At 47.0% G+C, this 27,810-nt stretch overlaps 1 pseudogene; it reads left to right on the top strand.

The window, feature by feature from the left end:
• Nucleotides 1-27,810, top strand: part of LOC115146497 (ryanodine receptor 3-like) — a 128,409-nt pseudogene that overhangs the window by 70,522 nt on the left and 30,077 nt on the right.

Below are 27,810 nucleotides of genomic sequence, written 5' to 3'. Positions count from 1 at the left end.
ACGGGTTATAAAACTTTTCAGACGCACCCTTCTCGCTCCACTATATAAAGCCTTGACGAAAATGTAACCTGTTCCGAGGATGTGGGGACGACGGTCCAATATCAGAATGGTTCAGATAATAACTACAGAACAAAGCCAACATCAGCGTGAGCTTTGGTTGCGAATGGTATGAACTTTGAACTCTTATTCACTACAGAAATTATACCTCCTAGCCGTTGAGTTAGCAACAGCAGCTGCAAACGAGGGTTACGAAGGAACACAGAGAATATCCCGTCTATAACACAACAACGTTACTATAACGTATCCATTTGACCACCAGAGACATTCTTCAAAGGACTCGGTTTGGCAACACGGCCTTTCATCTACCACCAACCTACCAAAGCGCAGCTCAGAGTAAATATTTATTGCATTTTCCTTTTCCAAATGTGCGGTAATATAGAATGCATAAAATACTGTATTTATAATAGCACACTTTCTTCCTTTGGTCCTCAGTCTTCCCGCTCTTTCACTCAAAACCAGCCCTTTTCTTTTGTGTAACCAGCCGTCAAATCTGTTCCGCCCGCTAGGGCCGTTTTCCTTTATGACGTAATTTGTAATCAAGGTCTAATTCATTCTTTGTATATGTAATTCTGTGTGATTCGTTAGGTATTTAGTAAATAAATAATTAAACCCAATTTTGCATTGCTGATTCAACTTGTTAGCCAGGGTTCGTGAAGATAACCAAGAATTTACAACTTTCAGATGAGACTGAATTAAGGTTCCGATTAATATTGACTGCTATTGATGTAAATATTACTAGGTCTTTAAGAGTTTATTCGGAAGATAACAGCTCTATAAATATTATTTTGTGGTGCCCCGACTCTCTAGTTAATTATATTTACATGATTAGCTCAATCAGGTAATATTAATTACGGAGAAATTATTTTATAGAATAGCATGTCATATTACTTAATCCGGCATAGCCAAAAACACGACAATGGCTTCTTCCTTGCTGAGCGGCCTTTCAGGTTATGTTGATATAGCACTCGTTTTACTAGGATATAGATACTTTTGTACCTGTTTCCTCCAGCATCTTCACAAGGTCCTTTGCTGTTGTTCTGGGACTGATTTGCACTTTTCGCACCAAAGTACGTTCATCTCTAGGGGACAGAACGCGTCTCCTTCCTGAGCGGTATGACGGCTGCGTGGTCCCATGGTGTTTATACTTGCGTACTATTGTTTGTACAGATGAACGTGGTACCTTCAGGTGTTTGGAAATTGCTCCCACGGATGAACCAGACATGTGGAAGTCTACAATTGTTTTTCTGAGGTCTTCGCTGATTTTTTTTGATTTTCCCATGATGTCATGCAAAGAGGCACTGAGTTTGAAGGTAGGCCTTGAAATATATCCACACCTCCAATTGACTCAAATGATGTCAATTTGCTTATCAGAAGCTTCTAATGCCATGACATAATTTTCTGGAATTTTCCAAGTTGTTTAAAGGCACAGTCATCTTAGTGTATGGAAACTTCTGACCCACTGGAATTGTGATACAGTGAATTATAAGTGAAATAATCTGTCAGTAAACAGTTGTTGGAAAAATGACTGTCATGCACAAAGTGGATATCCTAACCGACTTGCCAAAACTGTAGTTTGTTAACAAGAAACCTGTGGAGTGGTTGAAAAACAAGTTTTATTGACTCCAACCTAAGTGTATGTAAACTTCTGACTTCAACTGTACATATATGTAGAGGTCCACAGAAGGTGAAGATAATAGGCTATTTCACTATATTGTTTAGAATGAGTAAATTAACTGGCAAAAAAAATGTATCTATGCCAGGTGACCAGAATAGATGGCACCATCGACAGCCCTCCCTGTCTGAAGGTGAGTCACAGGACGTTTGGGACCCAGAACAGTAATGGTGACATGGTATACTGTCGTCTGAGCATGCCCGTGGAGTTCCACACCTTCTTCAAGACCAGCCCTGTCATGGACATGAACGGAGTGCACGAAGAGCACGAGTCCCTCAAACTCAAACACAGGTCAGACCTCTGAACACATTCACTGTTGTACAACACAAACACAACCTCTAAAAGCACGTTATCTTCTCACATTTGAAATGTTTCTTCAACGCTCACGTTTTCCTCGTAGACATCCACTGAAGTCCATGAGACACAGTCATGACGGAATAAGAGGAACAGATTACAGCAACATCACCACGGTATGAAGTGAATGATAAACAGCTACTGATGGTGCTTGGTATAATATCACCATTATAGACTTCAGGTGTTGTAGATCAAGCTAACCTGCCACCATGTTGTCTTGTAGTACTACTACTCTGTCAGGGTATTCGCTGGTCAGGATCCATCCTGCGTGTGGGTGGGCTGGGTCACCCCAGACTACCATTACTATAGCAACCAATTCAACCTCAGTAAGAACCGGACGGTGACAGTTACCCTTGGAGACGAGCGTGGGCGGGTCCACGAGAGGTAAGCATGTTGTTAAGGAAACCCTCATCCTCATGTCGGTATCAACAGTAATGATCAGTGCTAATCAAATACCCATCTCTCTTCTTTTCTTCCCCTCTTCCTCCCTCACCATTCCCCAGTGTGAGGAGGAGTAACTGCTACATGGTGTGGGGAGGGGATGCCACCAGCTCAGGCCACTCGTCCAGTCGCAGTAATGTGGACCTGGAGATAGGCTGCCTCATTGACCTGGCCACTGGCCTGGTGACCTTCACTGTCAACGGCAAGGAGCTGGCCACCTCCTACCAGGTACTGCATTGCCAACTACACAGAGTGTCTCTGTACAGTCTCTTTCCTATCACACTTTATCGCTTCAGACTCCTTTCTGCTGCTATCAACCCAACACTATCTGTCCCATCATGCAGTCTGCATCTTATCAGACCTGCATCATCTCTAGAAACATATCATTCTGTCCTGGTCTCTTCATTACTCATTGTAATAGTCACTCAGTCCTCCTGCCTCGGGCTCAGAAGTAGGGTAGGGCTGTCTGTCCTGCCTGCCAGCTCTTAACCCAGCGTCTGGCTGTCTCTGTATGTACTTTCAAAACAGAGAAAAAAATCTCCCCTTTGTAGGGCATGATCTTCTTCATTCCTCCCGTCGCAGAAACACGGTGAGCTTTTAAACTGTTCTGAGTCATCCTGCCAGCCTCTTCCCTAGTCTCTTTCAGCAACGCCTGACCTGACACCAACGCACATAGGCACACACACACACACACACACACATACTCACACAAACACACACACACCAAGTCAGATAGCTACAGAACATCATGTACTTTCACTTCCAAGCTGCTCTCTAAGTCACCCTCTATTACTGCGCCTTTTCTGTCTGCAAACGTCTTACATTAATGCTGTGCTCTTTCTTCTCCAGGTGGAACCCAACACAAAGCTGTTTCCTGCTGTGTTTGTGCGACCGACCAGCCCCAATCTCTTCCAGTTTGAGCTGGCCAAGATAAAGGTAGAGTAACTCGATTCCAATCGCTACTTTCCTGACCTAAAGTGTGTTCAATTTTTCCCCGGTTCTACTGGTATACAATCGACTGTGCGGACCACAACGTCGCTCTGTGTGACCTCTGACCACTACAGAACACCATGCCTCTGTCGGCGGCCATCTTTAAGAGTGAACATAAGAACCCAGTGCCTCAGTGCCCTCCGAGGCTGGACGTCCAGACCATCAACTCAGTGCTGTGGAGCCGCATGCCCAACACTTTCCTAAAGGTGGAGACAGCCAGGGTCAGTGAGAGACACGGCTGGGTGGTGCAGTGTCTGGAGCCCCTCCAGATGCTGGCTGTGCACATACCTGAGGAGAACAGGTAGACATTTACATGTGCTTATACATACTGTACACACATACTCAGAGGCAGCACACACGCCCTGCTTGAGGACATAAGCGCTCCTGTATACTGCCATTCTCTGTTTGAACACAACATGTTTGACCTCCCCCAGGTGTGTTGACATCATGGAGCTGTCTGAGCAGGAGGACCTGAGGACGTTCCACTACCACACCCTGAAGCTCTACTGTGCCCTGTGTGCACTGGGTAATACCCGTGTAGCACACGCCCTCTGCAGCCACCTAGACCAATCCCAGCTGCTCTACACCATCGACAACCAGTACCTGTCGGGCATGCTGCGTGAGGGCTTCTACAACGTCCTGATCAGCGTTCATCTGGAGACGGCCAAGGAGGCCCGCCTCATGATGAACAACGAGTTCATCATCCCTGTCACTGCCGAGACTCGCAGCATCCGCCTGTTCTCCGATGCCACCAAGCACCACTCTCCTCCCGGCGTGGGCCTCAGCACCTCCCTGAAGCCCCGGCTCAACTTCTACCCTCCCTGTTTCATCAGCACCAAGAGGGAGCAGCAGCTGTACAGCCCCCAAATCCCCCTGGATGCCCTGAAGGAGAAGGCCATCACCATGCTGACCGAGGCCGTACAGGGCGGTGGGCATCACATCAGAGACCCTGTAGGGGGCAGCGTGGAGTACCAGTTTGTGCCCATCCTGAGGCTGATTGGCACGCTGCTCACCATGGGCGTGCTGGGCAGTCAGGACGTTCATAAGATCCTGCTGCTTATCGACCCCAACGTGTTCGCGGAGCATCACGAGGAGGCGGCCACCGCGGTGACGGAGGCCGCAGAGAAGGAGGGACTGACAGGTGCCGAGGAGAAGGCAGTGGAGGCCGGGGAGGAGGAGGCTGCCAAAGAGGCCAAGCAGCCAATCAAAGGTCTGCTGGAGAAGAGGCTGCCTGAGCCAGTCAAACGACAGGTAACATGGTCACTGAGACAGAGTCCCTGCTTCAGCTAGTCTTTCAATCACATGCTCTGCAAAATGCACTGACATTTATAGTCCGTTCCAAAGTCACTTAACCATGTAATGTCTCTGTATCAGTGATTTCTCTTCTCATGAGTCCACTCAAATACAGTATGTGTCATTAGATGCAGCGGTCTAAGGCACTGCATCTCAGTGCTAGAGGCGTCAATACAGACCCTGGTTCGATTTCAGGCTGTATCACAACATAGGGCGGCGCACAATTGGCCCAGCGTCATCCCTGTTAGGGTTTGGCTGGGGTAGGCTGTCATTGTAAATGAGAATTTATTCTTAACTGACTTGCCTAGGTAAATAAAGGTTAAATAAAAAATAAAAATGAATTTCTGTGTGTCCAAATCCCAGCTGATGTTAAATGTGGAGGCTGACAGATTGTCTCTATGTGTTTTTCTCTCTCGTAGATGTGTGAGCTGCTTCACTACTTCTGTGACTGTGAGCTGAAGCATCGCATTGAGGCCATCGTGTCCTTCTCAGACAGCTTTGTCTCCAAGCTGCAGTACAACCAGAAGTTCAGGTACAACGAGCTGATGCTGGCCCTCAACATGTCTGCTGCCATCACCGCCAAGAAGACCAAGGAGTTCCGCTCCCCTCCCCAAGAACAGGTACACACTGAAATAGAAATAACCTAGGATGGCCTCCTAGTTAAAGATGTAGGTAATGGTGAGTTTATCATCTCTCTCCTGTAGAGTCATAGTATGAGAAAGTCACAGGCAAGCAGTTTTATTCACAGACTTTCGGACGTGGCCGTAACTCTGTAATTGAGTTAGGCTTTTTGAAATGCTGCCCACTTCATGAGGACTGGGATGACTGCAGACATCTGTGCGTGTTAACCTTGTTACACGAGTATTAGATAGAAGTGTTTGCACATTAACACAGGACAGGCTGCTGCTCCTAAGCGAGTGTGCGCACACATACACACTGCAACAAGGGCACATTGTTCTCATAAACCTCAAAGTGACCCTCTGGCCGCCTCTCCACTCTAAACTAAAAAGAGAGTATTTTGGGGGGAGTTGTGGGAGTGTTCAGTCATTTTTCCACATTCATGGGTAATTGATTTCTTCCTTTTCCTTAAATTCCCTTTGGTTTTGTGTCATTGGGTTCTTTCATTTGTGGAGAGCACAGCTGGCCCGGAGTGACTGAGTGAGGCTTAGTGACCGGCTTTATAACAGTCTAACAGCTCCCCAAAGATCTTTCATTTGTGCATGTCCCTTCGCTGCCCAGCCTCAAGGCTGTGGGAATCCATCCCTGTCTGCTGTGTCATTGTCACTTCAGGTTTACCAGGGCTCTATACGACCCGCCCCCGGCCCTGCCAGACAGGAGGGAAGAACACCCTCATCTCATCCACAGTATGTCAGGGTCACAGCTCCCTGCTCACTTCAGCACTTTTCACAAACTATCATGACTTTTTACCTGGCTTCTTCAACTTCTCTTACTGCACACAAGTGTTTGCTATTTTCTCTGAACTATTTATGTATAAAGTGTGTAGGGCCATTGTGTAGTACAGTCATGTGGTCTAAATGACAGTCTATGTGTGTTTCAGATTAACATGCTGTTGAACTTCAGTACGGGGGAGGACTGCCCGTGTCCAGAGGACATTCAGGAGGAGCTCTATGCCTTCCACAACGAGCTGCGGCTGCACTGTGGTAAAAAAACACCATCAGGTTTTATATGACCAGTCTGGAGATGGAGATTATGACCTGCCGTCTGACTAGGATTAAAAATGAATGTCAGCATCAAATGGTCTGTGGCGGAAAATGATACCGTAGAGATGAGCTGTGGAATTCATCGAAAACAAAAATGCCAGCATTGGAGATGTACTTTACTTACAGCAAAGGGGACACAATGCTTGTCCAAATAGGACTGGATAAAACACACACAACAAGAGTCAACATAATAGCATTTTTACTTGACAAACGGTGTAATATAGCTTGCTCTCATCCTGTTTCCTTGTAAATATCTGTGTATTGTCTGAGCTCCCCAGGTTGGTTTGAAGTACAGGGGATGTTGTATTAGAGCTTCCGGTGTGTTTCTCGGCAGAATGGAAGGCTTCTCTATCTCTGCAGATATCTTATAGTTCACTGCCTCTCCAGATTGCTCTGACGTCTGAATGTTTTGCTAAATAATTAAAGGCTTGGTCCTGGGGGGGGGGGGGGGTACTCTACCAATGTAATGTCTTCTACAGTCACACTGCACTACTCTGACACAATGCAGCACCGTAGAATGGAGACTGCAGGGAAATAAAAAGGAAGGACACATAGGGAGAAAAATAACGCTAGCAAAAAACCTGTAATACATCTGAAATATGGCGCTAGATTGACCACTAGGAAGCAACATTTGTCCAGGGATATTGGTTTCATCTCTGTGCCGTGTGCTTGTGTAGGAATCCCTATGGAGGAAGAGGAAGATGACCAGGACACGTCTATTAAAGGTCGTCTGCTGGCCCTGGTCTACAAGGTCAAAGGTCAACCTCTGAAGACTGAAGAGGAGCCCACAGAGCAGGAACAACAAGCCCCCTGTAAGACTATTACTTCTACAACTATGTCAGAGCCACAGCAATAACATGACCTGGTGACTGTGGAATCCACCTCATTCCCGTAGTCCCTGAAGATAATACCGTCTCTCAGTAATAACACACGTTTCCTAATAGACTCTTTGTTGGAGGTTATCCTATTTTTCTCCTGAACAAGCCACTGTTTACTCTCTCTGGCTAACATAGGTGGACGGGGAAATTGAAAGGAGCCGTGTAGCAGCTGAATAGTGATGCTGGCATACAAGCTCTGTTCCATTTGTCTGGCATGTAGCACAGACACACAGTTGCATCCATTTCCATTTCAATGTCTTTTTCAATGTTATTATGGTAATGTCGAGCCGGTAGAGGATTGGCTGCTCTGCCTGGCAGTGAGGGGCATCTTCACTCAGTCCTCCTTCTCTTCTGCAGAGAGAGAGGAGAAAAACACTGCACTGAGATAACTCAGGCTTCTTCATCCTGATCTTACACACATACACACACACACACAGGCACATACAAATATACAGAAATGCAGAGCTCTGTACCAGTATGGAAATTGTCTGACATTCTTCAAGTACAATGCAATATCAGAGGCTACTAATTAATTCACTGATTGCCATTAATCACTTCCCTCCCTTCCTGTCCTTCAGGACAGACCACTGTCACAACACTGTTTCACCATAGCAGAATCCTTCCCTCCCTGTCCCTCAGGACAGACCACTGTCACAACACTGTTTCACCATAGCAGAATCCTTCCCTCCCTGTCCCTCAGGACAGACCACTGTCACAACACTGTTTCACCATAGCAGAATCCTTCCCTCCCTGTCCTTCAGGACAGACCACTGTCACAACACTGTTTCACCATAGGAGAATCCTTCCCTCCCTGTCCCTCAGGACAGACCACTGTCACAACACTGTTTCACCATAGCAGAATCCTTCCCTCCCTGTCCTTCAGGACAGACCACTGTCACAACACTGTTTCACCATAGGAGAATCCTTCCCTCCCTGTCCCTCAGGACAGACCACTGTCACAACACTGTTTCACCATAGCAGAATCCTTCCCTCCCTGTCCTTCAGGACAGACCACTGTCACAACACTGTTTCACCATAGCAGAATCCTTCCCTCCCTGTCCTTCAGGACAGACCACTGTCACAACACTGTTTCACCATAGCAGAATCCTTCCCTCCCTGTCCTTCAGGACAGACCACTGTCACAACACTGTTTCACCATAGCAGAATCCTTCCCTCCCTGTCCTTCAGGACAGACCACTGTCACAACACTGTTTCACCATAGCAGAATCCTTCCCTCCCTGTCCTTCAGGACAGACCACTGTCACAACACTGTTTCACCATAGCAGAATCCTTCCCTCCCTGTCCTTCAGTACAGACCACTGTCACAACACTGTTTCACCATATCAGAATCCTTCATATTATCGGGACAGTTCTATTGAAACATTTTATGGCGTTTAATTATCATTTTACTCCCCTGTAAGACAATAAAGCAATCAATAAAATGAAAGCCCTATCTTGAGTTTAGAAGCCTCTCTGTATCCAGCACAGGAGGTTGGTGTCACGTTAATTAGGGAGGATGGGCTCATGGTAATGGCTGGAATGGAATAAGTGGAATGGTATCAAATACATCAAACATGTGGTTGATACCATTCCATACGCTCCGTTCTCCTATGGTATGTATCCAGGATGGGCTACACTTGTAGTTGAGATCAGTACATTTCATTCAAAGGAAAACATGTTTGCACTTTTCCTGACCCCAAACCAATATGGGTACACCTCACTGCCTATAATAATAGTGCTGCTGGCAAGGACAAGTGCCCAATTTGCGGCAGGTAAATTTGGTCTGGAATATGCCACAGTGAATGCAGACAGTGAAAGGAAATCTGTCCCCAGACCGTTAGACTGGCCCTGATGTGGACCATATGAGACTCTCCACTATTGATCTCACAAGAGAGAGGACATGAATATAGAGGTTGTGTGTTTCCACTTAAACACTTGTTTGGATATTTTTTTGCCCGTGTTCTCAGTTTTGTTTTTCAGACATGATTTATTCTAACTGTGCTGGGTTCAGGGTTCCTACTGGGTTCAGACTGGGTTCAGGGTTCCTACTGGGTTCAGACTGGGTTCAGGGTTCCTACTGGGTTCAGACTGGGTTCAGGGTTCAGACTGGGTTCAGGGTTCCTACTGGGTTCAGACTGGGTTCAGGGTTCCTACTGGGTTCAGCCTGGGTTCAGGGTTCCTACTGGGTTCAGACTGGGTTCAGGGTTCCTACTGGGTTCAGACTGGGTTCAGGGTTCCTACTGGGTTCAGACTGGGTTCAGGGTTCAGACTGGGTTCAGACTGGGTTCAGGGTTCCTACTGGGTTCAGACTGGGTTCAGGGTTCCTACTGGGTTCAGACTGGGTTCAGGGTTCCTACTGGGTTCAGGGTTCAGACTGGGTTCAGGGTTCCTACTGGGTTCAGACTGGGTTCAGGGTTCCTACTGGGTTCAGACTGGGTTCAGACTGGGTTCAGGGTTCGTACCTCTGTGACCTCTGAATAGGAGTGTGGAGGACAAGATGCTGAAGAGTGAATAAAGGAACGGGTGCACTGCAGTGATTGGATGCCACTTCAGTGACCACACTCTCTCTTCCATCCTGATAGAACTTCCAGAATGCCCAGAGGTGTTGTTTTGGAGAAGTCCCACTAATCATCTCCTACCCCCCCCCCCCCCCCTTACCCACCTAATTCAGCAGTGACCAAAGCTCTCCTGTGCAGCCCCCCTGTCCTCATCGCTGAGGGGTCCAATTACATTTAGCCAGGCGTTTTATGGGCCCTCTGCAGCCCCTGTCCCTACACCTGTTTCTCTCCCTCAGGTACTGTAGCACCTCAGCAATGCAAACCCCTCCAATTGGTGTGCTCCCGGTCAATGGGGGCACATAAAGCTGTGGTGTGAGCTGTGGTGAGAGCTGTGGTGTGAGCTGTAGTGATGATTGACAACCCAGTGTTGAGAGTTTTACTCTGTGGAGTACAAGCCAAGCCAATCAACCAACCAGCAGAAACAGAGACCTAAAAACACAGCCTCCTGATTGCACTGCTTGAAAACAACTATTATTGATTGCATGCAAAGTGTCCCTTCCCCACTGTTCTGAATTGGTTACTGTTCTCCCTTTGGCGAGGCTACCTAAGCTTGGAAGACACACACACGCACACACATACACACACACACATCACACACCACCACTACAAACTGCCATCCACCGCCACAGGCCTATTGATCTGATTTGAATGAAGCCTTAAGGGTTCCCTTCATACGAGCGGTCTAAACAATGACTCGGTTGACCGTGAGAGGCAACAGGATATGCTACAGTACTATTCATAGCTCTTACTCTCCCAGTGAGTCACTTTTTTACATAATAGAGCTTCGATTCCGCTCCGCCGTGAATGTACTATCGCCTTTTCATGAATGAACTAGCAAAAGTGTTTTCTTGACAAATCACGGAAAACAATGACATTAACATTGCTCATATAATTCATTACCTCTTTTGAGAAGAGACTTGTTGCTATGTGTGATACACAGACAGAGTTCTGCTTTCAGCAGACTGGAGCCTTGTGAAGGCAAGAAGAAAGTGAGAGAGACAGCGGCTTCTAATTCCAGGTCTTATCATGTTCTGAATTGAGTCTTTCAATGACTTCCCTTTCATCACTCTTGCATGGTGACAAGTAGGATCAGCTGGTCAAGTCTCTTTAACAGCAGTGATGGGGCTTTGTGACCAGGGCTGCTACTGAAGGGTCTGAAGAACCCTGCTCTGTCTCTCACTCACTTTTCAAAGACGTCTAGAGAGAGGGTCATTCTCTGTTCTGTTCTGTGTACATAATGACACCCAGGCACGTTGCCATCAATATGTATACCTACAAGCAATGTTCCCTAAAAATGAATTCAGCACTGAGGAAGTGTCAGATCTTCTGTGCAACTTCCAGCGCATGTTTACTGTGAACTCTGAGGCTGTACCCGCTTTAAGTTACAGTTTCTACAGTGTCCTTGTAGGCTAATACATTATCAACGCATATTGGCTTTGCTTGAATTGCCATGCCAATGCATTGTTGTGTGGGCCATTTTTTTATATTATATTTCAAAGTTTGAGGTAGGCTATATGATCACGTCGGTAATTTATCCATTGTTGTATTACTTGTGAAGCACAGCTGAGTGAGCATACATTTAAATCATTCGCTTTTTATTTGTATTTTTCTCGGTTGATACTGCCTGTATCTGATGGTCTGTCTCAGCGGAGGGAGAGAGCAGCAGACTGTTGGTCCGCCTCTCAGCATCCCTACGCTCTCCGTTTCCTCCACTGACACTGACCAAAAAGGGACACGGCAAAACTCAAGTCGCACCGCATTATGTCTGCCTCATGCACAAATTCATGTTGTTACTCCTACGAACAGAGAAAGTGAAATGTTCCTTTAAAGAAAGACCCAAGCCGCTAATAATAACAACAACACAAGCCTACGGATACACTTTCCTACTCATTCACTGAGTACTGAGTAGAAATAGGAAGGAGGCACATTTTATGGCTTATAAAAGTGTTGAGTAAAAAGTGTTGGCATAGGGCTGAGCGAGAACTTAAACATGAACTCACTCATACACTGGGGCAAAAAAGTATTTAGTCAGCCACCAATTGTACAAGTTCTCCCACTTAAAAAGATGAGAGAGGCCTGTAATTTTCATCATAGGTACACTTCAACTATGACAGACAAAATTAGAAAAAAAAATCCAGAAAATCACATTGTAGGATTTTTTATGAATTTATTTGCAAATTATGGTGGAAAATAAGTATTTGGTCAATAACAAAGGTTTATCTCAATACTTTGTTATATACACTTTGTTGGCAATGACAGAGGTCAAACGTTTTCTGTAAGTCTTCACAAGGATTTCACACACTTTTGCTGGTATTTTGGCCCATTCCTCCATGCAGATCTCCTCTAGAGCAGTGATGTTTTGGGGCTGTTGTTGGGCAACACGGACATTCAACTCCCTCCAAAGATTTTCTATGGGGTTGAGATCTGGAGACTGGCTAGGCCACTCCAGGACCTTGAAATGCTTCTTACGAAGCCACTCCTTCGTTGCCCGGGCGGTGTGTTTGGGATCATTGTCATGCTGAAAGACCCAGCCACGTTTCATCTTCAATGCCCTTGCAGATGGTAGGCTTTGTTATTTTGGTCCCAGCTCTCTGCAGGTCATTCACTAGGTCCCCCCGTGTGGTTCTTTTTGCTCACCGTTCTTGTGATAATTTTGACCCCACGGGGTGAGATCTTGCGTGGAGTCCCAGATCGAGGGAGATTATCAGTGGTCTTGTATGTCTTCCACTTCCTAATAATTGCTCCCACAGTTGATTTCTTCAAACCAAGCTGCTTACCTATTGCAGATTCAGTCTTCCCAGCCTGGTGCAGATCTACAATTTTGTTTCTGGTGTCCTTTGACAGCTCTTTGGTCTTGGCCATAGTGGAGTTTGGAGTGTGACTGTGAGGTTGTGGACAGGTGTCTTTTATACTGATAAAAAGTTCAAACAGGTGCCATTAATACATGTAACGAGTGGAGGACAGAGGAGCCTCTTAAAGAAGAAGTTACAGGTCTGTGAGAGCCAGAAATCTTGCTTGTTTGTAGGTGACCAAAGACTTATTTTCCACCATAATTTGCAAATAAATTCATAAAAAATCCTACAATGTGATTTTCTGGATTTTTTTCCCCTCATTTTGTCTGTCATAGTTGAAGTGTACCTATGATGAAAATTACAGGTCTCTCTCATATTTTTAAGTGGGAGAACTTGTACAATTGGTGGCTGACTAAATACTTTTTTGCCCCACTGTATAAACAGCAGCTCTTTAATGTATTTGTTGACAGTCTCTCTCTAGTCATGGTTTTAAAAGTTTTGAAATCTCACAGTATCAACTTTGCTGTACTGAACTTTTGTACCTGCTACGTTACTGCAGACACGGCCATCTGAGCCATCCGATTGGCCAGCGGTTGGCCTCTAGTGCACTTAATTTGCTCTCTGGAATGTCTTCATTGTACCTTCATGAAATGGTTGAAAATGGCAACAGTTGGCCTACCCGGCACACAGGGCAGCTGAATCAGGTGCACCTACAGCTTGAGACAAATAAAAAGAATAGGAACACAAGGCTTTATCATTGGGTTTTTACAGAAATGTTTGGCGATCGACTAGGAATGCATTGGAGATCAACCAGGCGATCGCGATGGACATCTTGGTGACCACTGTTCTAAAAAGTTGAGTGAAGTTCAATCTCGTGCTCTGTGGGATGATATTTCTGCGCGGCAGTCCCGGGGAAGAGGTCTCGGGGAGGAGGTCTTGGGGAGGCAGTTTCTGCGCGGCAGTCTCTGGGAGGAGGTCTCAAGGAGGTCGTGGGGAGGAGGTCTTGGGGAGGCAGTTTCGGGGAGGCAGTCTCGGGGAGGCAGTTTCGGGGAGGCAGTCTCGGGGAGGAGGTCTCGGGGAGGCAGTTTCTGGGAGGCAGTCTCGGGGAGGCGGTCTCGGGGAGGAGGTCTCGGGGAGGCAGTTTCGGGGAGGCAGTCTCGGGAGGCAGTCCCGGGGAGGAGGTCTCGGGAGGCAGTTTCGGGAGGCAGTTTCGGGGAGGCAGTCTCGGGGAGGCAGTTTCTGGGAGGCAGTCTCGGGGAGGCAGGCTCGGGAGGCAGTCCCGGGGAGGAGGTCTCGGGGAGGCAGTTTCTGGGAGGCAGTCTCGGGGAGGAGGTCTCGGGGAGGCAGTCAGGAGGTCTCGGGAGGCAGTCTCGGGGAGGCAGTTTCTGGGAGGAGGTCTCGGGGAGGAGGTCTCGGGGAGGCAGTCTCGGGGCTACTGCACTTATAGGAAGCATTGCCTACAAACTCTTTGAAAAGGCTCACTTCCCACACACTAGTTCCATCTACTGTACTTCCGTAAACTGCTCTTGTTTTTACCACTATAATGTTAGGACTTCTTACTATACCACTATATGACAACGGTTACAAAAAATGTGGCGGTACAGTACATATCCTAAACATGTAAAGGAGATAACAAGGTGCTGCTGTCTGTTCTCTAGCCAACCTGAAGGAGTTGATCTCCCAGACCATGGTGAGCTGGGCTCAGGAGTGCCACGTCCAGGACCCCGAGCTGGTCAGAGTGATGTTCAGCCTGCTGAGGAGACAGTACGACAGCATTGGAGAGCTGCTCCGGGCCATGAGGAAGAGCTACACTATCAGTGCTGCCTCTATACAGGATACCATCAACCTGCTGGCCTCTCTGGGTCAGATCAGATCACTGCTATCCGTACGCATGGGCAAGGAGGAGGAGAAACTCATGATCGACGGTCTGGGGTAGGTTACATGTCAGTGACACAGTCTACTGCACGAACATATATAGTCTGATAACCAGGGAGCTTTAAAGTACCAATGCTTAATTTAAGATACAATAATGATCTCAATCACTGTTCCAAGTATTATTTGACCTGTTCTGAGTATTCTGTGTTTTGTATTTCCATCCAGTGACATCATGAACAACAAGATATTCTACCAGCACCCCAACCTGATGCGTGTTCTAGGCATGCATGAGACGGTGATGGAGGTGATGGTCAACGTGCTGGGAGGAGGCAAGTCCCAGGTACAGTTCAGTACTGCTACGGATGATAGAGGAGACTCTGATGTATCACAGCATCCATGACAGTTGTTGATGAGAGATTCAACTAGCACTGTGTGGCTACTGGGTAGGCGTCAGATGCAGCATAACACAACACAATGGCCAATTACAGGGAATGACTTTAATAAACACACTTGAGAATAAATATTGGTTGTATACAGTATTGGTTATTCTCTCAGGCTGACGGCTCTCTACCATGACACTGGGGTATAGAGCCCGGCCTGTGGATGGAGGAAGGACAGAGGGGGGTCGACATGGAATGGCATGGCAGGCCTTTTTAGACATTCGTTAGTGAAGGGGATTTATAGCAACACGCCTTGAGGAAGCCAAATAGTCAGTAGACCCAACACAAGCCCAGAATAAAGTGATACTGTAACTGTACCCTCTCGTCTGTCTGCCTGCCTGTTTGTCTCTTTTTGATGATCACATGAGTTAAGCTTGTATTTATCTTTTAGGTCTTCTAGTTTCAACAGTTTAACTACTAGTAGTTTCAAGTTTTATCTGCTAATAATATGCATAGCTGTCAGAATGTCAGCTGAGTCTCAGTTTTATAGTGAGAATTGGACAGGTTGTGCCTCATCAACCCCAGTCTCTGTGTTTTCCTCTCAGGAGATAGCGTTCCCCAAGATGGTGGCCAGCTGCTGTCGCTTCCTGTGTTACTTCTGCAGGATCAGTCGTCAGAACCAAAAGGCCATGTTTGACCACCTCAGCTACCTTCTGGAGAACAGCAGCGTAGGCCTTGGTAGGTACACTGCTCCTGGTAGAGCTAGGCCTGGGGGTACACTGCTCCTGGTAGAACTGGGCCTGGGGGTACACTGCTCCTGGTAGAACTGGGCCTGGGGGTACACTGCTCCTGGTAGAACTGGGCCTGGGGGTACACTAGAACACTGCTCCTGGTAGAACTGGGCCTGGGGTACACTGCTCCTGGTAGAACTGGGCCTGGGGTACACTGCTCCTGGTAGAACTGGGCCTGGGGGTACACTCCTCCTGGTAGAGCTGGGGCTGGGGTACACTGCTCCTGGTAGAACTGGGCCTGGGGTACACTGCTCCTGGTAGAACTGGGCCGGGCGGTACACTGCTCCTGGTAGAACTGGGCCTGGGGGTACACTGCTCCTGGTAGAACTGGGCCTGGGGGTACACTGCTCCTGGTAGAGCTGGGCCTGGGGGTACACTGCTCCTGGTAGAGCTGGGCCTGTGGGTACACTGCTCCTGGTAGAACTGGGGCTGGGGTACACTGCTCCTGGTAGAACTGGGGCTGGGGTACACTGCTCCTGGTAGAACTGGGGCTGGGGTACACTGTTCCTGGTAGAACTGGGGCTGGGGTACACTGCTCCTGGTAGAGCTGGGGCTGGGGGTACACTGCTCCTGGTAGAGCTGGGGCTGGGGTACACTGCTCCTGGTAGAGCTGGGCTGGGCAGTACACTGCTCCTGGTAGAGCTGGGGCTGGGGTACACTGCTCCTGGTAGAGCTGGGCTGGGCAGTACACTGCTCCTGGTAGAGCTGGGCTGGGCAGTACACTGCTCCTGGTAGAGCTGGGGCTGGGGTACACTGCTCCTGGTAGAGCTGGGGCTGGGGTACACTGCTCCTGGTAGAGCTGGGCTGGGCAGTACACTGCTCCTGGTAGAACTGGGGCTGGGGTACACTGCTCCTGGTAGAGCTGGGGCTGGGGTACACTGCTCCTGGTAGAGCTGGGCTGGGCAGTACACTGCTCCTGGTAGAACTGGGGCTGGGGGATACACTTGCTGGGGGTTGATGGAAATCACATTCTCAGTACCCTACACCCCTGAGTTGATGGAGAGTCTCTGACATAGGAAAATCACATGCTATATCCAGCATCTCTTACTTCCTATTGGAACAACAGGCTTATACTGTAGATACACTGGGTGTGGCGGCATCTCTGACGCTGTTCTCATTGTTATGGACAATAATCTCATTGGGGCCTCACGTTAGGTCCTTGAGCTGTGAGTCTGCATACATTAGACACACACCTGAGATTAGGTGTGTGTGTGTGTGTGTGTGTGTGTGTGTGTGTGTGTGTGTGTGTGTGTGTGTGGTTGGTTGGTTTGGTCAGTTGGTCGTGAATTCATCAGGGGAGAGGGTGAGTCATCATACATTCTGTCAGGAGGGGTTGTGCCACAGTCACTCTTTGAACACCGTGCTGTGGCAGGGAGAAAGAGAGAGCGGTTCTCTCCTGGGCTAACTCTCTCTCTCTCTCTCTCTCTCACACACACACACACATAATTGTCCAAAGACGAGGGACAACGTAGTCACTTACAGTATATTGGACAAAGTCTTTGAGTGTGATTTTAGCCTGAACAAATAATTTGCACATCTTTGAATGTTTCTGTTTATGAAAACAAAGATAGTGAAATATACTGCTGCTTTAATGAGCTTAAATAAACAATAGAAGGTATGAGTCATTACTGCCAATATGAGCTGGACATTTTGGTTTAGCTCAGTATCACTCAGCTGTTGACAGATGAACAGTCTGACAGTCCAATCAGAGTCTGGTCCTGGTTCATCATGAGAGTGTAATGCTGCCACCTGCTGTTGGCTTTAGGTTACTCCCACAACTTCCCATCTCAATGAGAAGAACCTCTGACTTAGTGGACTGGAGAATCATTCTCTGAACACCAGAATTGTTGTAAATACCTGTGAGAAATGAATAACTTAAATTGGATCCTATGTATGGTTTCTCCCCGTAGCATCCCCAGCCATGAGAGGCTCGACTCCTCTAGACGTGGCTGCCTCCTCTGTGATGGACAACAACGGCCTGGCCTTGGCCCTGGAAGAGCCCGACCTGGACAAGGTAGGGGATACTGTCTCTATTGGATGTGTGTGTGTTGGTGTGTGTGCATTAGAATTGGGGTTTTGTGTCTATGTGTTTCAGAGTATCCTCAGTCCATGTGGCTGTTGCTAAGCTTGTCTTTGTTTTGTCCTGGTTGTGTGTCGCAGGTGGTGACGTACCTAGCAGGCTGTGGGCTCCAGAGCTGTCCCATGCTGCTGGACAAAGGTTACCCTGACATCGGCTGGAACCCCATTGAGGGTGAACGCTACCTCTTCTTCCTGCGCTTCGCTGTATTTGTCAATGGTAGGTGGGGCACTGTACTGTAATGACTGTCAGCAGCTCCTGTACTGAACCTTGGTCTCTGTAGGGTAAAGTGGAGGATGCTGCTTGGTAATGTACTGTACTGTGCCTTCCATACCAGGGGTGGGCAGTGTCGTGTCTTTACTATCATTAAATGAAGACTTTTAGTTTTTATCAAAGATTCTCTGTAATTAGTATTACGCGATTAAACTGATGAATCATGTAACTGTAATTAACTCGGAATTCGGGGCACCAAGGAAAATATTCAGATTACAAAGTTATCATTTCCTATAATAACTTTTCAGATATTTTATATCTGATCAATTAGTCTTCGAATGAATGAATTATTTATTTTACCTCACGTTAGTCTCATTCCAAACGTCGTAAATTGTTGGTTATCTGCACAAACCCAGTCTTCACTATGAGTCATCCATACATCAATTGTCTTAAATCATTTATTTATTACTAACTAAGTAATTCACAAAAATGCATAAACAAACAAACAAGGTAAATATGGTTACAAGAAATGATAGGGGAATGTGCCCTAGTGGGCTAAACCGGCATCGCGGCTTGGTGAACAAAGGGGGGAGTCAGCTGAGAAGTCACCACAGAGTGGTAATTATAACAATTGAAATGCTAATCCTTTGCACATGAACGCTCACTCATTCGGGAACAATTGAAATCGATATATATATTTACTCTCAGTGTCGTCTTGATCGCTATTGAAAAGTTCATTTCTGTTGGAGAGTTTGTCCTCTCTCTCTCTTTTTGTCTTGGTTAGAGTGGATTGTTCAGAGTGACATTCATTCGTTTCGTCATAGAATGGTTTTGGCGGTTGTCGTTCTTCACGTTCAATGATACCGAATTCCTAGCTGCAGACTAGTAATTAATATCAAAGACTTGTTCTTATTCTGTCGGTATCAATAGTCTAAGAGTATAACCACGTGGTATGGTTAAAAGATTCATCAATGGTCTACAACCTTTGTACTCCCGTGATTGAGAGAAACATGGTCTGGTGATAATTTCTCAAAGTTGTGGTTTTATTCGGAATTGCAGAAAAGGGCTGTCCCAGGATGCCTGACCATAACTAGGCTCAGGGGCGGTCCTCTGATTTAGTTCAACTCAAAAGGGAATTGGAGTTTCCTTCATTAAACAGTCCAAAATCACATCACACAATTTTACAAACAGTATCATACTCACTCATTCATCTTATACAACAATTAGATGTAAATCTCATATCTGAGGCTATTATATAAACAGTGTTATGGCAATGTGGCCACACCGTCTCCCATGAGCTTCCCCAAAATGTAACAAACGGACCAGTTCGTAGCTGGATTCTTCACCGATCTTAAATACATTGTCCGGAACATGACACTTGTTCGGACCTCAAGTTCTGTGAGGTGAAAGAAATTCCTTTGTTCTCTGTGAAAATATGAATTTACGACCTCTCTCTGACCACAGCAGCCTAGTTGAAGGAGGCAGTGGGAGGCAGGGGGAGGCAGAGAGAGGGGGATGGGCTCGCTGTACCCAAAGAGGGCAACGTCATGACAGCAGTTTTAGAGATGGCCTGTCTGTGTGGATCCTGCTGGGCAGGCTAGACTGCCTGAGGGGGTTAGCTGATAGGAGCCACAGCCTCAAGGTCAGTAGAGCTCAGTGGAGGAACAGGATCTCACTAAAGAGAGTGAATATTGGAAACTGCTCCTGGATGAAAGAGCAGGGCAGCCATTAATTTGCTTCCTGACAGTGATGGACCAAAAACAGTGGCGATACATTGTCAAGCACTCACTAGATGAGCTTTATGTCTGGTGCTGTTCACCTCCGAGGTGTTTGGGAGCCCAAAGGAGTATTTTGTTCATATCAGTTGTTGATGTGTGTGTACTGTGTGCTATATTTGTGTGTGTTTTTCCACTGCCAATGCATTTTATGTGCATCTTGTGTCGATATCTGTGTTGATGTCAATGTGCTAATGCAGTGTATTACTGAAATATGTTTTGTTAACCTAGTGGTGTGTGTGTGTGTGTGTGTGTGTGTGTGTGTGTGTGTGTGTGTGTGTGTGTGTGTGTGTGTGTGTGTGTGTGTGTGTGTGTGTGTGTGTGTGTGTGTGTGTAACAAATGCATGTGTGTGTTCCAGGTGAGAGTGTGGAGGAGAACTCCAGTGTGGTGGTGAAGCTACTGATCAGGCGTCCAGAGTGTTTTGGTCCGGCTCTGAGAGGAGAGGGGGGTAACGGGCTGCTGGCAGCCATGAAGGAGGCCATCAAAATCTCAGATAACCCTGCTGTGGACTTGCCCTCCTCCGCCCAGGGGGTCAGCTCTGACGCGTAAGCTACATACTGTACCTGCCATAGCTATAAAGCAAGAGCTAACAGCATAGAACATCGCAAAGTAAACGTTGTCAGATCATCATGAGTTAGTTGAGAAGGCAAGGTAAGGCCCAGAAGACCTTCTCATTGGTTTTGTTATGGGCAGGTCTGCTGAGGACGATGAGGAGGAAGAGGTGGTGCATATGGGCAATGCCATCATGTCCTTCTACTCTGCCCTCATCGACCTACTGGGACGCTGTGCCCCAGAGATGCACGTGAGTTTAGCTGATGGTCCCACTCCTATCACAGATCACATGTACTCTAACCTACTCTGAGAGGTTCATTTGCATACGAGACATCTCAGCATCTGTTCTCTCTGACTCATCTGGATAAGTAAAGATTGAATGAATGTCTGTTTTCCACCAGTGAGATTTCAATAGGACTAATGACCTTCTCTCCTTCCTCCTCCTCCTTCAGTTGATCAACAAAGGTAAAGGGGAGGCCCTGCGAATCCGTGCCATCCTGCGCTCCCTTGTGCCCACTGAAGACCTGGTGGGCATCATCAGCATACCCCTCAAAATGCCTGTCGTCCACAAAGGTAGAGGACTGCCCAGTTCCCACTTCAGCTCTTATAACGCACAACAGCACACACAACAGCACACAATAGCAACACACAACACACAATAAAATCCCAAATCACTCAGCCGTCGTGGTGATCTAATGGCATGCACACTTTACTCTCTGGAGTCTAGAAACAACAAAAAGTGATCTAAATAATGAATTGGTTGAGGTAGAAATGATGAAGTATGAAACTTAATAATTTAAATGGTGGTGCCGTGCTTTTGATCCCAGCTCACAATTCATGTGTTTTTAATCAAACCAAGGCTTTCTACCTCCCACGGCTCTCCTCGTCTCCCTCTCATTTCTGTTGCCGGGTGTTTTTCTCTATTGATTGCTCTGCACAAGCTTGGCATTACTCGGATCTTAAAACGCTGCTAGCTAGTGCTGCCACACAACGAGCACTGTCGGCAGGCCAACAACTGAATAACTCAGCCATGCCTCGCTCCCCAGAAACCCTCTCACAAGCTGCACTGCTGCTAATGAATACACATTAATTATCTGGACTCGCATGCCTTTCAGATGAGGCTTGCTATAATGTATGGGTAAGTCTCCTTGTTTGAATACTGCAAGAAAAACATATTTACACAAGTCCTATTTATACAGAGACCCACCTCCTCTTCTTCTTTTGTTGTCCTCTGTGTATCTCATTATTTTTTATATCCTCTTTCTTTGTCTATCTTTCCCTTTTATGTTATTTTCTCTCTCTCTTTCTTTCTTTCTCTCTCTTTCTCTTTCTCTCTCTCTCTCTCTCTCTCTCTCTCTCTCTCTCTCTCTCTCTCTCTCTCTCTGTCTGTCTGTCTGTCTGTCTCTCTGTCTGTCTGTCTGTCTGTCTGTCTGTCTCTCTCTCTCTCTCTGTCTCTCTCTCTCTCTCTCTCTCTCTCTCTCTCTCTCTCTCTCTCTCTCTCTCTCTCTCTCTCTCTCTCTCTCTGTCTGTCTCTCTCTCTCTCTGTCTCTCTGTCTCTCTGTCTCTCTCTCTTCCTCTTAGACGGCACTGTGACAGAGCCTGATATGGCAGCCAGTTTCTGCCCGGACCACAAGGCCCCCATGGTGCTGTTCCTGGACAGGGTCTATGGTATTGAGGACCAGAGCTTTCTACTTCAGCTGCTGGACGTGGGCTTCCTGCCCGACCTGCAAGCCTCTGCTTCTCTGGACACGGTGAGTGGTGAGCTCACCCTCAGCTGAGAAGTGGGAGATGTGGAAGACCACAAATTAGGCTAAGGCATCAAGTTGTTTGTTCATTGTTTACCAGACAAGTGGGTTGAGGTATTCAAGGATGTGGAAGATGAGTGGAGTGGAGGCTGTGTATTGAAGGCTTGTGTGTGTGAGAGGGAGTTTAAAACGTGTATTTAAAGCTGAGTGTCTAAGTGGAGTCAGCTAAGAATATCTCAAAAATCAAATCAAATCAAATGTATTTGTCACATACACATGGTTAGCAGATGTTAATGCGAGTGTAGCGAAATGCTTGTGCTTCTAGTTCCGACAATGCAGTAATAACCAACGAGTAATCTAACCTAACAATTCCAAAACTACTACCTTATACACACAAGTGTAAAGGGATAAAGAATATGTACATTAAGATATATGAATGAGTGATGGTACAGAACGGCATAGGCAAGATGCAGTAGATGGTATCGAGTACAGTATATACATATGAGATGAGTATGTAAACAAAGTGGCATAGTTTAAAGTGGCTAGTGATACTTGTATTACATAAAGATGCAGTAGATGATAGAGTACAGTATTTACATATACATATGAGATGAATAATGTAGGGTATGTAAACATTATATTAAGTAGCATTGTTTAAAGTGGCTAGTGATATATTTTACATCAATTTCCATCAATTCCCATTACTAAAGTGGCTGGAGTTGAGTCAGTGTGTTGGCAGCAGCCACTCAATGTTAGTGGTGGCTGTTTAACAGTCTGATGGCCTTGAGATAGAAGCTGTTTTTCAGTCTCTCGGTCCCAGCTTTGATGCACCTCGCCTTCTGGATGATAGCGGGGTGAACAGGGAGTGGCTCGGGTGGTTGTTGTCCTTGATGATCTTTATGGCCTTCCTGTGACATCGGGTGGTGTAGGTGTCCTGGAGGGCAGGTAGTTTGCCCCCGGTGATGCGTTGTGCAGACCTCACTGCCCTCTGGAGAGCCTTACGGTTGTGGGCGGAGCAGTTGCCGTACCAGGTGGTGATACAGCCTGACAGGATGCTCTCGATTGTGCATCTGTAGAAGTTTGTGAGTGTTTTTGGTGACAAGCCGAATTTCTTCAGCCTCCTGAGGTTGAAGAGACGCTGCTGCGCCTTCTTCACGATGCTGTCTGTGTGGGTGGACCAATTCAGTTTGTCTGTGATGTGTACGCCGAGGAACTTAAAACTTACTACCCTCTCCACTACTGTCCCATCGATGTGCATAGGGGGGTGCTCCCTCTGCTGTTTCCTGAAGTCCACAATCATCTCCTTTGTTTTGTTGACATTGAGTGTGAGGTTATTTTCCTGACACCACACTTCGAGGGCCCTCACCTCCTCCCTGTAGGCCGTCTCGTCGTTGTTGGTAATCAAGCCTACCACTGTAGTGTCGTCCGCAAACTTGATGATTGAGTTGGAGGCGCGCGTGGCCACGCAGTCGTGGGTGAACAGGGAGTACAGAATGCACCCTTGTGGGGCCCCAGTGTTGAGGATCAGCGGGGTGGAGATGTTGTTACCTACCCTCACCACCTGGGGGCGGCCCGTCAGGAAGTCCAGTACCCAGTTGCACAGGGCGGGTCGAGATCCAGGGTCTCGAGCTTGATGACGAGTTTGGAGGGTACTATGTTGTTAAATGCTGAGCTGTAGTCGATGAACAGCATTCTCACATAGGTATTCCTCTTGTCCAGATGGGTTAGGGCAGTGTGCAGTGTGGTTGAGATTGCATCGTCTGTGGACCTATTTGGGCCGTAAAGCAAATTGGAGTGGGTCTAGGATGTCAGGTAGGGTGGAGGTGATATGGTCCTTGACTAGTCTCTCAAAGCACTTCATGATGACGGAAGTGAGTGCTACGGGGTGGTAGTCGTCTAGCCTCTGGGCCACCAGTTGCCCTGCTCCTGTACAGACAAACAGATCTTTGATCCACACTGGAAAGCGATAAGCATCACGCGCCCACGTAATCCAGCAGCTATTAAATGAAAGTCTGGTTGATTCCGATGTAACACGATGCTAGGCTCACCGTTCCAGGCCTTTCATTAGAGAGTATTACTCTGTAGATACGATTAGCCCTGGCCTGGGATGACCTAGTGCGTTGTCTCCCTGTTTTAGTTCTTCATCAGCTATTTCCTAAGAATAAATGCAGATTCAGCTCCTCACTAGGATTCTATTTAGAGTAGTTGAAAGTCTATCTTTGACACACCTATTGATAGTGATTGTGGAACAGTTGAAGTTGTGCCTGGGTTGTGAGAACTGCTGTGTGACACTGTGTTGTGTTGACCTCTCCCCTTTGACCCCTCCCCTATAGGAGGTACTCAGCACCACAGAGACAGCTCTGGCCATGAACAGGTACATCGGCTCTGCCATGCTGCCCCTGCTCACCCGCTGTGCCCCCCACTTCGCTGGCACAGAGCACTATGCCGTGCTCATCGACTCCACGCTGCACACCATCTACAGGCTGTCCAAGGGCCGCTCGCTCACCAAGGCCCAGAGAGACGCTATCGAGGAGTGTCTGCTGGCCGTCTGCAAGTAAGGAGTTCCACTATGTACATTAGCACCCCTTAAGGAAGCGATAAGCTCACTGTGTGGCCATTGAAACACTTAAGCCAAACAGATACAGTATTATCCTGGGTCATGATGTAGTCTCTCTCTGATTTCCTGTTCCCTCCCTGGTCTGGTCCTCTGTCTGCAGGTACCTCCGTCCCTCCATGCTGCAGCATCTCCTGCGACGCCTCGTCTTTGACGTGCCCTTGCTGACGGAGTACTGCAAGATGCCTCTCAGGGTATGTCTCCTTTCCTTCCCTCTCCCTCTCTCTTTCTCTTCCTCTGCCCTTCTGCTGCCCTCTCACGGTAGGCTGTGGTTTCAGGGGTGTGCTCTGCAGCCTGCTTGAAGATATTAGCTCTCTATCCTGTTTATCAAACATACCGCCTCTGTCTCTTTCTCTACCTCTCTCTGACTCTCACTGCTATTAATGATGACGTTCTCAGCATTAAGCAGATGTTGGCAGTTGTTTTGTTTTATAACAACACCCGAGCACCAGGGAGCAGAGAGCAGCCTGGAGGAATTTGATTGCCTGTGGAAGACGGAACACAGTTGATTCTGCCTCCACTTAAGCTGAGATAGGTCATGGGATATTCATTCTCACTATCATCAGCTGTAGATCCTATTGGAGATATTTGGCTTGGTGCCAGTGTGTAGTTGTCTTTCAGTACACCAGTAAAGTGGTTACCTACGTGTCTGTTTTCTATTCCTACAGTGTAGCCCACAGCAGACTGTACATACATCCTCTCTCTCAGTCTGATGGACTGTCCTTTGACCCTTTGTGCCCTCCACAGCTCCTGACCAATCACTACGAGCAGAGCTGGAAGTACTACTGTCTGCCATCAGGCTGGGGCAGCTACGGCATGGCCTCAGACGAGGAGCTGCTCCTCACAAAGAAGATCTTCTGGGGTGTCTTGGATTCGCTCTCACAGAGGGTACGATGAGGTCTCCTTTAACACAGCACTTAGACCCAGGAGAATGGCAGGGCTCCAACAGGATCCTAGTTGAGGCTATAAAATAAAAAGGCTGCTAATGAGCCAATAAAACCAAAGCTGCACTGAGCTTTGATCAGGAAGTGCTGACCATGTGGATACATGTTTAGGCCAAAAGGTCCTAACCTTTAGTAATCTGGTACTAGACACTCCTCCTTAAGTGTCCTATTGAATTATCTCTCTACAAATGCCTCGTTGCCTTTCTGTGCTGTTGAATATGGCCATTGATTTTATGGCTCACTTTGTATGCTCTTTTTGAAGTATGGTAAATGTCTGGACCCAGCACATGAAAGTGAAGATGGTGACAGAAAGACCAGGCTGAGAACATCCATATTTGAACAGTCATCATCGATCTCAGCCTCTGCTCTCTGTAACTGGGACGACTCTGCATTAAGCATGTCTCTTAACCTCTCGCCATTCCTGCAGTCTCTAGTCGATAGTTTAGCCTTACTCAGACCTCAGTGGAGGTACCTCTGATAGTCCACCAATCAGAGTGTGTTTGACATTGCAGAAGTACGATGCAGATCTCTTTAAGATGGCCATGCCCTGTCTGAGTGCCATATCTGGGGCCTTACCGCCTGACTACATAGACGCCACCATCAGCACCACCCTGGAGAAGCCTGTGTCTGTGGACGCTCAGGGCAACTTCGACCCCAAACCCATCAGCACTGCCAAGTGAGTGGCCATTGGAGATTATGGCATATAAGGCGTGACTGTCTGATCCCACTCTGACATTATATGTAACAACTTGTTATAGGTGCCATGTAGAAGTTATGCACATAATTGATTTGATGTAATGTGCAGTGCTTTTATATACTTTATGACTGCGTTTACATATGCTTTATCCCAGCATGCATCATACCTGCAGTGAGTAATGGTTACTCTCTCTTGACAGCATATCTCTTCCAGAGAAACTGGAACACGTTGCCAACAAATATGCTGAGCATTCCCATGACAAATGGTCAGCCGAGAAGGTAGGCCAACGATGAGCTCCTCTGCCAAGGAAATGTGTATTAGATGCTGCAAAATTACACCTGGAACCAATTCATTATAACAGGCCATGAAGATTAAGAATCTACTGCTTTTGCACTGTGTTTTATAAAGCCTTACCACGACCCTCTTGGATGAAACAATAGGAGGCTGGTTTCAGGGTTGCTCTCTCTATCCTGTTTGTTTTTATTTGGGTTGAAAAACTAGCTGGTAATGTATCAGGTCTGTAGTAGGGTCATACTTGTCTGTTCTCTCCAGGTGATGTTGGGATGGAGGTATGGGGACTGTATAGATGAGAAGGCCAAGACTCACCCTCTACTCAGGACCTACAAAGGTCTGACAGAGAAGGTAGAGTGTAGTACAACATTACACAATATGGAATTGGTACACTAAAGTACGAGCTCAATAGGTAGACCTCATGATGTGATCATTAGTTTTGAACTGATTGTATATCTTGCTAACTCTTGGTGTGTATCTGTGTCTGTGTGGTCCTCAGGAGAAGGATATCTACAGGTGGCCTGTGAGGGAGACTCTGAAGAGCATGCTGGCTATGGGCTGGAACATCGACAGGACCAAGGACGGAGAGACCATGTCCCTACGGGAGAGTGAGAAGATGCGCAAGATCTCCCAGTCCTCCTCTCATGTACTCAGTTTAATAACGTCCTCCTCCTCCTAGTACTTTACACTCTAAGAAAAAAGGTGCCATCTAGAACCTTCGGAGGTCCCCATAGGAGATGCCTTTGAAGAACCCTTTTGGGTTCCTTTCCACAGATGGTTCTACATGGAAACCAAAAGGGTTTTACCAGGAACAAAAAACGGTTCTACCAGGAACTAAAAATAGTTATCCTATGGAGTACATCCAAAGAACTCTTTTGGAACCCTTTTTTCTGAGTGTTTATACCAGGACTGCTGAGTTATCTGTTCAGTGTTTGTTTTTATTACTGAATGTTTTCTTGTTGGCATTTGACAGGCTAACGGTTTCAACCCGACCCCAATAGACACCATCAATGTGGTTCTGTCTAGAGAGTTACAGGTGAGTGAACCACACAGCTGTTATTTTGTAACTGTAAATAACTGGTTTGTTTATGACTAG

The sequence above is a fragment of the Oncorhynchus nerka genome, linkage group LG18 (genome assembly GCF_034236695.1).
Source record: "Oncorhynchus nerka isolate Pitt River linkage group LG18, Oner_Uvic_2.0, whole genome shotgun sequence".
Lineage (NCBI taxonomy): Eukaryota > Metazoa > Chordata > Actinopteri > Salmoniformes > Salmonidae > Oncorhynchus > Oncorhynchus nerka.
Note: the sequence above shows the minus strand (reverse complement) of the source record. Positions and strands in the feature narration are given on the sequence as shown.